Source organism: Chrysoperla carnea, chromosome 1 (genome assembly GCF_905475395.1).
Source record: "Chrysoperla carnea chromosome 1, inChrCarn1.1, whole genome shotgun sequence".
Taxonomy (NCBI): Eukaryota; Metazoa; Arthropoda; class Insecta; order Neuroptera; family Chrysopidae; genus Chrysoperla; species Chrysoperla carnea.
The window spans coordinates 22,916,523-22,928,428 of NC_058337.1; the positions used below are offsets into that span (position 1 = coordinate 22,916,523).

General features: G+C 46.9%; 1 pseudogene; it reads left to right on the forward strand.

The window, feature by feature from the left end:
* The first annotated feature begins 883 nt into the window (after positions 1-883).
* LOC123291155 lies at positions 884-994 on the forward strand (annotated as a pseudogene).
* Positions 995-11,906: the final 10,912 nt, after the last annotated feature.

Genomic DNA, 11,906 nt, shown 5'->3' on the forward strand with positions numbered 1-11,906 from the left:
ATTTACAAAAACTAGTAAAACTCACATCATTTACCCTTACAGTGAAAAAAAATTTTATAATAAGTTTGGGGTGTATGAGATGGAAGCATATTAATTATGGGAATACTTGTAGAGTGTAGGGAGCATCCCATGCATTTTAATAGTGAATTTTTCAATCCCAGAAAAATTATTTTGTACTTTTTAGTCCACATATACTAGCGTATTTTCTTTGCTTTTTATAATTTTTGTCATGTTTTCAATTAAATAAATGTTTTAATTGGAAAAAATGCACATATATCCGGAATCGAACCCGGGTCTTCCATATTCATGTAAAGCGTCTTACCAACTTGACCATATTTCCTACAATCGGTTTATTTTATGAACGTCCAAATTTTTCAACAGAATAACTAATATAAATAACTTAATGTCTCAATATTGACCAAATTTTAAAATTCATAAACAAATGTTATACCTGTCATGTTTTTAACTACTTTACTTTGTCGGGCCTAATTTTTTAGCATACCATGTATATAGGAAGTATATCAACGTATATTAAATTTAGTCCCAGGTTTGTAACGCCTAAAAATATTGATACTACAGACAAAATTTTGGTATAGGTGTTCATAATAATGAATGACCTAATTAGTCTATTTCCAATTATCTGTCTGTCCGTCCGTGGACATGATAACTCAAAAACGAATAAAGATATCAAGCTCAAATTTTTATAGCGTATACACGACGAAAAAGTGAGGCCGAGTTCGTAAATGAGCAACATAGGCCAATGGGATCTTGGGTACGTAGGACCCATTTTGAATTTAATCAGTCAGTTGTGCATTTTCACTTCGATTGTAATATTAATATTCGTCAATTTGACTACGGACTGCTAGGTCCATACGTTGCCTGGATCGCTTCTCGGCTCTAATGAGCTAAGATCAAAGTGTAGTATCTGTTCTTATCAGCTTAATTTTTATTCATCGACAGTTTAAAGTGAAAAGTGTTAAAGTGCTCATCTTCAATATGGATTAAAGCGGAAACGACTCGACTTAACAAAGGGCCAGTCCAACAGGCCGAGAAGACAGGAGGAAGTAAGTGTCAAAATCTATTTTGCTCTTTTACGTCAACGACCCACCACCACCTTTGGGCCGTCGCACGGGACACTCGTTGGAGTGTACACTCTCCTCGTGGGAGTGTGCACTCCTTCACTGTTCAGTATGGCAACAACAGCAGCTCAAACAGTGAGGTCAGGACGTTCTTAGTCTCCTGACCTCACTATCGCAATCAAAAATAATCATATCACACCAACGAGGCCAGGACTTCACACATTATGTCCTCGGCAGAAGACGAAGCAGTTGAACCTGCAGGGACGGTTAACACGACCATCATGTTTCCGTTCCCTGCAGAGTTTCGCTGCGAGATGTGCTGGGCGGATGTCCCGGACACGCTTCCGGCACGTCGGGGTGGTGCTCTTCGTACCATCGCTAAATATAAGAGCCACTCTGACTTTAAAAAACATATTAAACTTCACCACGGGACCCCGATCTTTACTTTCGAATGCGCAGATTGTGGTTTCCGGTCTGAGTCTCTCAAAATTCTTAAAAAACACTACTCAAATCATCAACCGGGTGCGGCCACTGCTCCAACAAAAAAAGCCGCACCTCGGAAAAGGCCTCCACCAGCCAACAACCAGCCACCAACAACCAGGCCGGCTACTACTACCGAGAAAGAGAGCTCACCGGAACCCCAACATACTTCACCGCCTAGGCGCGTTACACGCGCAAGATCGGCGTCCCAGTCAGGAGCCTCTACGTCAAGAACAACAGCTCCAAAAAAATTATCATCTGGGCCTCAACCCAGCACATCCACCGGATTCGACCACAATATTCAAAGGATCTTACATCGAATAGTAGACAGCAGCGACGATGACAACGAAACAACTACAACCGTCTCAACAAATGCCACACAACAGCCCCCGCCCCCTAAAACCGATAATGGCACAGGGGCTGCTCTTGGTACTGTCACTGAAAGGTTGTGTCGCGATGTACCGATGGATCCTCACACTGATATAGACCCACCGCGTTCAGATCACTTGGTTGGCATGGACTCTCGTCCACTAGGATCACCACCCCAACCACTCAGCCGAACTAGATCGCCCGCTGAGCTGAACGATGTCACTAGCATCACGCGAAATGAGAATAAAACTCCACCGATTGCTGCAGCCGCACAAATCCAACCAGACCTTGTCAGCATTGATCCCAGCGCTACTCCGGTAGTTGTTGGAACCAATGCTGACGAGTTACCTACACCTACTCCACCCACCGACTTGGCCGAAAGTCAACTGACCAAAAACCAGGTTCGGTGGCTTGCGCTTTTGGATAACGCCGCCAGCTGGGAGGAATTTGAGGCGGCAGTAGCAACAATTACTTCAGACTTTGCGAGAGGCACTCCAGGCCATGTGGCCGAAAGACCACCCCCAAATGTGCAGCGTTTCCAAAATAGGCCTCGCCCTATGAGGAACCGCCCCCGCCGTGCACAATATAACCCTGCGGACGCGGCGAAGATTCAGAAACTATACAGAATCAATAAAAAAAAAGCCATGACCAGCATACTGAGCGATCCAGGTAGCTCACCATTTTGTCAGGTCAACACGGAAACGGTCCATGAACATTTCCGTGGAATATTTGCTCATAGGGATCAGGAAATAACACCAACCCCTGAACAAATCCGGCAAATATTCAGACCTGACCAGAATGATGGCGAAGATGGAGATGAACGCTTCACGTTCCTACTGGACTCCATCTCAAAAGAATCAGTATGTGCGCGATTGGCTAAAACTTCTAACACCGCTCCGGGGAAGGACGGTATAAGGTACTCGTGCCTTAAACGCTCCGACCCCGGCTGCGTAGTACTTTCTGCAATCTTCGACCGTTGTTTCCGTGAGGAAAAAACACCACTGGCTTGGAGTGACTCCCGCACTGTACTGTTATATAAAAAAGGTAACCGTGATGAGCTGTCGAACTGGAGGCCTCTTACTTTGGGGGGCACGATCGCCAAATTGTATGCCGGCGTTATCGCCGACCGTGTCACCTGTTGGGCGAAGCTCTCTAACAATATCTCACCAATGCAGAAAGGATTTCTGGAGTATGAAGGCTGTTATGAACACAACTTCATAGTCCAAAGTGCATTGGATGACGCGCGCCGAGATCGCAGACAGATCGCATTGGCTTGGCTTGACCTAGCCAATGCTTTCGGCTCTGTGCCTCATGATCATATTCGGCGGGTATTGGAAGAGATGCGGCTACCCAACAAGATACGCAGTGTGATAGCCGAGCTTTACGCCAATACTACCACAACAATCCGCACTAAGGACGGAGAAACCCGTCCAATCCACATTCGTGCGGGCGTAAAGCAAGGTTGTCCACTCAGTCCAATTATTTTCAATTTGGCTATCGAGCCGCTTATAAGGGTGGCGTCTAGATTGGCAGCTCAGCATGGCTACAAGCTCAACGATCATAATTTTTCCATTCTCGCGTATGCCGATGACATCGTTCTTCTCGGCAAAAATGCTGAATCCTTGAGAATTCTCTTGGATGCAGTAGGATCAACTGCTGAGTGGATGGGTCTAAAGTTCCAACCTCCGAAATGCGCCTCACTGCATGTTGATTGCAGGCGAAGACGGGAAGTCTTTCCTACGGAATTTACCATCCAAGGAGGAGGACTAACGGTTTTAAAAGACGGAGAGGAGTATCATCATCTAGGTGTACCAACGGGCTTCCGTGTTGCCCAAACCCCCCTTGATGCCATTCGGGCCATCAAGGAGGACGTTCAGAAAGTACACGATTCTCTTCTTGCACCCTGGCAAAAATTGGAAGCCACAAATATGTTCATCCTTTCTCGGCTAGACTTTATACTGCGAGGCGGCAATGTCGCCAAAGGACCACTGACGGACGCAGACAAAACCATCAAAAGGCTAGCCAAGAAATGGATGAACCTACCTCAACGTGGCTCTCCGGAAGTTCTTTATATTCCATCTTACCAGGGTGGCGCAAATCTTTTACCGTTGGCCGATTCCGCGGACGTAAGCACCGTAGTGCACGCTTTTAGACTGCTGACCTGCAAGGACACCATTGTCAGGGAAACGGCCTGGTACTGCCTTAAACGTGCGGTGAGACGTCGTATCGGAGAAGATCCAACAGAAGATATGCTCGCCAAGTATCTGTCTGGCTCACTTGAGGGTCGATTAGCGCGCGACGGCGGAGACATTTCTAGTTTGTGGTCACAAGCTAGAAATGCGTGCCGTCGCCTCAACAGCAAAATCAGTGTGGGCTTCCATTGGTGCAGGGAAAAGCGCGATCTGTCTGTCACTATCATCCGTCCTGGGCAAACACCAGAGCGTATAATTGTCCCGGAGACGGCGCGATCCGTTGTTGTTCGTATGCTACGTTCAGCACTTCGAGCATTCTACCTTGCTAGACTTCTAGGAAAACCCGATCAGGGAAAAGCTTACTCCTGTACAAATCTTAGGGAAGCGAGCAACCACTTCCTGCTGAATGGGCGGTACACTCGATTCTGTGATTACCGCTTTATCCACCGAACCCGACTCGGCGTCGTTCCATTAAATGGAGCACGGCGATTCGGGAACGGGGATAAACGATGCCGACGTTGTGGCTATGTCAATGAGACATTGCCACACGTACTGAATCATTGTACCATTCATTCAGCGGCGTGGCAACGGCGGCATAACGCCGTTCAAGACCGTCTTGCTCGCGGATCGCGTCTACCCCCGGGTGCTGTCTTAAATATCAATAGACAAGTACCCGGCGTGCGGAGTACTCTTCGTCCTGACCTGGTGGTCCTGGATGAGGCTAGTAAGGAAGTTAAAATCATAGACATCTGCATTCCATTTGAGGGTGCCCCAGATGCCCTAGAGGTGGCTCGGCAGCAAAAGCTCGATAAATATAACCAACTTGCTGCTGAGTTATCCTCGAAAGGCTATAAGGTCTCATTGGATGCTTTTGTCGTTGGTTCGCTCGGGTCCTGGCTAGCCCAGAACTATAGGGTTGCGAAGTCTTTGGGAATATCTCCAAAATATACGCAGACCATGGCACGGTTGATGGCGTCAGACACGATCCGCTGGTCACGTGACATTTATATTGAACACCTAACCGGACAGAGACAGTACCACGATCAGCCTCTGTGACCCTGCACACAGGTATTGGATGGCCCGAACACCTGAGCCATCCCTCCCCACCTCCATCTGTGATATCAAGTGTTTCAGTGTTATGTGTGTGCCGTGTATGTGAGCCTCTTAATTGTTTATGAACTGTGATATTGACACTTATATTCTTTTGATTCTTTTAATGACTTTTTTATCTATTGCTTTTTTAAATGTGTAGTCCTATCTTTTTATATTTTGTATAACTCTTTTAATGTGTTTTTTTCTTTTTAAATTGTATATTTTACTCTACACTTTGCTCGATTATTTAAGTTTTTAACTATGTATATTTTAAATATTGTATCTTTTTTAAGATTATTACAATAAACGCTTTTAATCTGTTCTTATCAGCTTAATTTTTAATAGTGTAAAAAGTGAATTTATTATGGATTAAAGCAGCAAGGAAATCAAAAGTGCCAATAGCATCGAGGCCGAAGCAGGAGGAGTGAATCAACAGGATTAATAGTAAGTGGGAATAACTGAGTGAGAACAACCAACACCTTAGTTCTCAAAGGCCGCCACTTCTTGTGTGCAAGGGGTGTACACTCTCCTTGAGAGGGTGTACACTCCAAACATACAATAATGTTGAACGCCGTCACAGGAAAAGTGGGGTCAGGTCACTAGTAATAGTTTCCTGACCTCGCTCAGCTAATCAAAAATTTTTTCTCATTTATCACACCGGATTTGTAAATAATTTCACGGGCCAGGGCAGTGCTCTTAAATCATGTCCTCGGCAGACGACGAGGTAGCGGAGGCTGCAGGGACGGTTAACATTACCATCAAGTTTCCGTTCCCTGCAGAATTTCGCTGCGAGAAGTGTTGGGTCCATCTGGACACGCAAGGTAGTCAGAGTGGTTTTAACACTCGTCTATCAACTTACAAAAGCCACTCTGACTATAAAAAACATATCAAACATCACCACGGGATACCGATCTTCACATTCGAATGCGCCGAATGTGGACACCGGTCTGAGTCCCTCAAAATTCTTAAGAAACACTATTTAAGTCATCAACCGGGTGCGGCTCCAGCTCCACCTAAGAAGACCGCACCCCGGCAAAGAAAAACACAAAGTACTCAGCCAATCAGCAGCCAACCACTACCACCTAGGTTGGCTGGTACTAGCGATGAGGGCTCTCCGGTACCCAGAACTCAACAATCGCCACCAAGGCGTGTAACACGCGCTAGATCGGTATCCCAATCAGGAGCCGCCTCAAGACAACACCACCCGTTAGCTCCAGGACCATCAACATCAACAGCAAGACCCAGCACTTCCACCGAATATGACTTTAACATCCGCCGCAACATCTTAAGCATCATTACCAGCGACGACGATAGTCAGCAACAACCACCTACCAGTCATGCCACACAGCCCCAGCCCCCTAAAACCGATAATGGCACAGAGGCTGTTCGTGGTGCTGCAACTGAAAGGTTGTGTCGCGATGCACCGGCGGAAACCCAAACCGATTACGACCCACCGCCATCAGATAGGTTGGCTGGCATGGACTCTAGTCCACCAGGATCACTACCCCAACCATTCAGCCGAACTCGATCACCAATCGAGCTGAACGATGGCATCAGCGATATGCAACGTAGCCCCCCACCTGTAGTTGCGCCTATTCAAATTCAACCAGACCTCGTCATCAACGATCCCAGTACTGCCTCGGTGGTTGCTGGAACCGATGATGACGAGATTGTAACATCAACACAACCCACTGAAAATCAAGTTCGGTGGCTTGCACTAATTAATAATGCCGCCAGCTGGGAAGAATTTGAAGAGGCTGTAGCTACAATTACTGCAGACTTTGCGAGAGGCAGTCCAGGCCATGTGGCTGAAAGACCACGACCACCACATCATGCGCAGCAATTCCAAAATAGACCTCGGCCTACTAGGAATCGCCCTCGTCGTGCGCAATATAACCCTGCGGACGCGGCGAAGATCCAGAAAATGTACCGCATAAATAAAAAAAAAGCCATGAACAGCATACTGAGTGAACCAGGTAGCTCACCATTCTGTCAGGTCGACACGGAAACGGTCCATGAACATTTCCGTGGAATATTTGCTTATAAGGATCAGGAACGATCACCAACCCCTGAGGAAATCCTTCAAATATTCGGGCCTGATCAAAATGATGGCGGAGATGGAGACGAACGCTTCACGTTCCTACTGGACTCCATCTCAAAAGAATCAGTATGTGCGCGATTGGCCAAAACTTCTAACACCGCACCGGGTAAAGATGGTATAAGGTATTCGTGCCTTAAACGATCCGACCCCGGTTGCATCGTACTTTCTGCGATCTTCGACCGTTGTTTCCGTGAGGAAAAAACGCCACTGGCTTGGTCTGACTCCCGCACTGTTCTACTATACAAGAAGGGTAACCGTGATGAGTTGTCGAACTGGAGGCCTCTTACTTTGGGAGGGACAATCGCTAAATTATATGCCGGCGTATTAGCCGACCGCATCACCTGCTGGGCGAAGCTCTCCAACAATATCTCTCCAATGCAGAAAGGATTTCTGGAGTATGAGGGATGCTATGAGCATAACTTCATGGTCCAAAGTGCATTGGATGATGTGCGTCGAGATCGCAGACAGATCGCATTGGCGTGGCTTGACCTAGCCAATGCTTTCGGCTCTGTTCCACACGATCATATTCGGCGGGTATTGGAAGAGATGCGGCTGCCCAACAAGATGAAGAGTGTGATAGCTGAGCTTTACTCAAACTCAACAACCACCATCCGCACTAAAGACGGGGAAACCCGCCCAATTCCTATTCGTGCGGGAGTAAGGCAAGGCTGTCCACTCAGTCCTATCATTTTTAATTTAGCGATTGAGCCACTCATAAGGGTGGCCTCTAGATTGGCAACTGAGCATGGTTACAAACTTCATGACCACCACTTTTCAATACTTGCATACGCTGATGACATAGTTCTGCTCGGTAAAGATGCTGCATCCCTAAGAATTCTTTTGGATGCTGTAGGATCAACCGCTGAATGGATGGGCTTAAAGTTTCAACCACCGAAATGTGCCTCACTGCATGTAGACTGTAGACGACGTCGGGAAGTCTATCCCACAGAGTTTACTATTCAAGGAGGAGGACTGACGGTCCTAAAAGAGGGAGAAGAGTACCAACACCTAGGTGTACCCACGGGCTTCCGTGTTGCTCAGACCCCCTTTGATGCCATTCGGGTCATCAAAGTGGACGTTCAAAAGGTACACGAGTCTCTTCTCGCCCCCTGGCAAAAACTGGAAGCCACAAATATGTTCATCCTTTCTCGACTAGACTTTATACTGCGAGGCGGCAATGTCGCCAAAGGACCACTGACGGACGCAGACAAAACCATCAAAAGGCTAGCCAAGAAATGGATGAACCTACCACAACGTGGCTCTCCTGAGCTTCTATATATACCATCATACCAGGGTGGCGCAAATCTTTTACCGTTGGCCGATTCCGCGGATGTAAGCACTGTCGTACACGCATTTAGACTGCTGACCTGCAAAGACACCATTGTCAGGGAAACGGCGTGGTCGTGTTTGAAGCGAGCGGTGAGGCAACGTATCCGTGGCGATCCAACAGAGGATATGATAGCCGAATATCTGTCTGGCTCACTAGAGGGTCAATTGGCACGTGACCGCGGAGACATTTCTAGTCTGTGGACACAGGCTAGAAATGCATGTCGCCGTCTTAACAGCAAAATCGGAGTGGGTTTCCATTGGTGCGCCGAGAAACGTGATCTGTCTGTCACCATCAAACGACCTGGGCAAACACCTGAGCGTATCATTGTCCCAGAGACGGCGCGATCCATGATAGTCCGTATGCTTCGCTCAGCACTTCGGGCATACTACCTTTCTAAATTACTAGGAAAACCAGATCAGGGAAAGGCGTACTCATGTACTAATCTAAGGGAAGCGAGCAACCACTTCCTGCTGAATGGGCGGTACACTCGATTCTGCGATTATCGCTTTATCCACCGAGCTCGACTCGGCGTCGTTCCATTAAATGGAACACGGCGATTCGGGAACGGGGATAAACGATGCCGACGTTGTGGCTATGTCAATGAGACATTGCCACACGTACTGAATCATTGTACCATCCATTCAGCGGCGTGGCAACGGCGGCATAACGCCGTTCAAGACCGTCTTGCTCGCGGATCGCGTCTACCCCCGGGTGCTGTCTTAAACATCAACAGACAAGTACCCGGTGTACAGAGTACTCTTCGTCCTGATCTGGTGGTTCTGGATGAATCTAGCAAGGAAGTAAAGATCATCGACATTTGCATTCCATTTGAGGGTGCTCCGGATGCTCTAGAGGTTGCTCGGCAGCAAAAGCTCGAAAAATATAACCAACTTGCTGCTGAGTTAACCACGAAAGGCTACAGAGTCTCATTGGATGCATTTGTCGTTGGTTCGCTCGGGGCCTGGCTAGCTAATAACTATAGGATTGCGAAGTCTTTGGGAATAGCACCCAAATATACGCAGACCATGGCTCGATTGATGGTGTCGGACACGATCCGCTGGTCGCGCGACATCTACATCGAACACCTAACCAGACAGAGGCAGTACCATGATCAGCCCCCGTGACCAAGCACAAAGGTATTGGATGGCCCGAACATCTGAGCCATCCCCCCCCCCATCATCAGTGCAAGTTAAGTGATGTGCATCTGTGATAAAATATGTTAAGTTTTTTGTGATATTTTAAAACTGTGATATTGACACTTGCTATTTTGTTTGTAATTCCCTCTTTTTTTTTTTAATGTGTAAAATTCAGTGCTCTTTTTTAAATGTGTAGTCCTTTTATTTATTATATAAGTTTTAATTTATAACTATTTTTTTTTCAAATGTATTTTACTATATATTTTTTTAATCATACTACACTTACAATCGAATATTTCCTGTACACATTCAAATTTTAACTATGTATCTTTTAAAGATTATTTAAATAAAAAGCTTTAATCTGTTCTTATCAGCTTAATTTTTAATAGTGTAAAAAGTGAATTTATTATGGATTAAAGCAGCAAGGAAATCAAAAGTGCCAATAGCATCGAGGCCGAAGCAGGAGGAGTGAATCAACAGGATTAATAGTAAGTGGGAATAACTGAGTGAGAACAACCAACACCTTAGTTCTCAAAGGCCGCCACTTCTTGTGTGCAAGGGGTGTACACTCTCCTTGAGAGGGTGTACACTCCAAACATACAATAATGTTGAACGCCGTCACAGGAAAAGTGGGGTCAGGTCACTAGTAATAGTTTCCTGACCTCGCTCAGCTAATCAAAAATTTTTTCTCATTTATCACACCGGATTTGTAAATAATTTCACGGGCCAGGGCAGTGCTCTTAAATCATGTCCTCGGCAGACGACGAGGTAGCGGAGGCTGCAGGGACGGTTAACATTACCATCAAGTTTCCGTTCCCTGCAGAATTTCGCTGCGAGAAGTGTTGGGTCCATCTGGACACGCAAGGTAGTCAGAGTGGTTTTAACACTCGTCTATCAACTTACAAAAGCCACTCTGACTATAAAAAACATATCAAACATCACCACGGGATACCGATCTTCACATTCGAATGCGCCGAATGTGGACACCGGTCTGAGTCCCTCAAAATTCTTAAGAAACACTATTTAAGTCATCAACCGGGTGCGGCTCCAGCTCCACCTAAGAAGACCGCACCCCGGCAAAGAAAAACACAAAGTACTCAGCCAATCAGCAGCCAACCACTACCACCTAGGTTGGCTGGTACTAGCGATGAGGGCTCTCCGGTACCCAGAACTCAACAATCGCCACCAAGGCGTGTAACACGCGCTAGATCGGTATCCCAATCAGGAGCCGCCTCAAGACAACACCACCCGTTAGCTCCAGGACCATCAACATCAACAGCAAGACCCAGCACTTCCACCGAATATGACTTTAACATCCGCCGCAACATCTTAAGCATCATTACCAGCGACGACGATAGTCAGCAACAACCACCTACCAGTCATGCCACACAGCCCCAGCCCCCTAAAACCGATAATGGCACAGAGGCTGTTCGTGGTGCTGCAACTGAAAGGTTGTGTCGCGATGCACCGGCGGAAACCCAAACCGATTACGACCCACCGCCATCAGATAGGTTGGCTGGCATGGACTCTAGTCCACCAGGATCACTACCCCAACCATTCAGCCGAACTCGATCACCAATCGAGCTGAACGATGGCATCAGCGATATGCAACGTAGCCCCCCACCTGTAGTTGCGCCTATTCAAATTCAACCAGACCTCGTCATCAACGATCCCAGTACTGCCTCGGTGGTTGCTGGAACCGATGATGACGAGATTGTAACATCAACACAACCCACTGAAAATCAAGTTCGGTGGCTTGCACTAATTAATAATGCCGCCAGCTGGGAAGAATTTGAAGAGGCTGTAGCTACAATTACTGCAGACTTTGCGAGAGGCAGTCCAGGCCATGTGGCTGAAAGACCACGACCACCACATCATGCGCAGCAATTCCAAAATAGACCTCGGCCTACTAGGAATCGCCCTCGTCGTGCGCAATATAACCCTGCGGACGCGGCGAAGATCCAGAAAATGTACCGCATAAATAAAAAAAAAGCCATGAACAGCATACTGAGTGAACCAGGTAGCTCACCATTCTGTCAGGTCGACACGGAAACGGTCCATGAACATTTCCGTGGAATATTTGCTTATAAGGATCAGGAACGATCACCAACCCCTGAGGAAATCCTT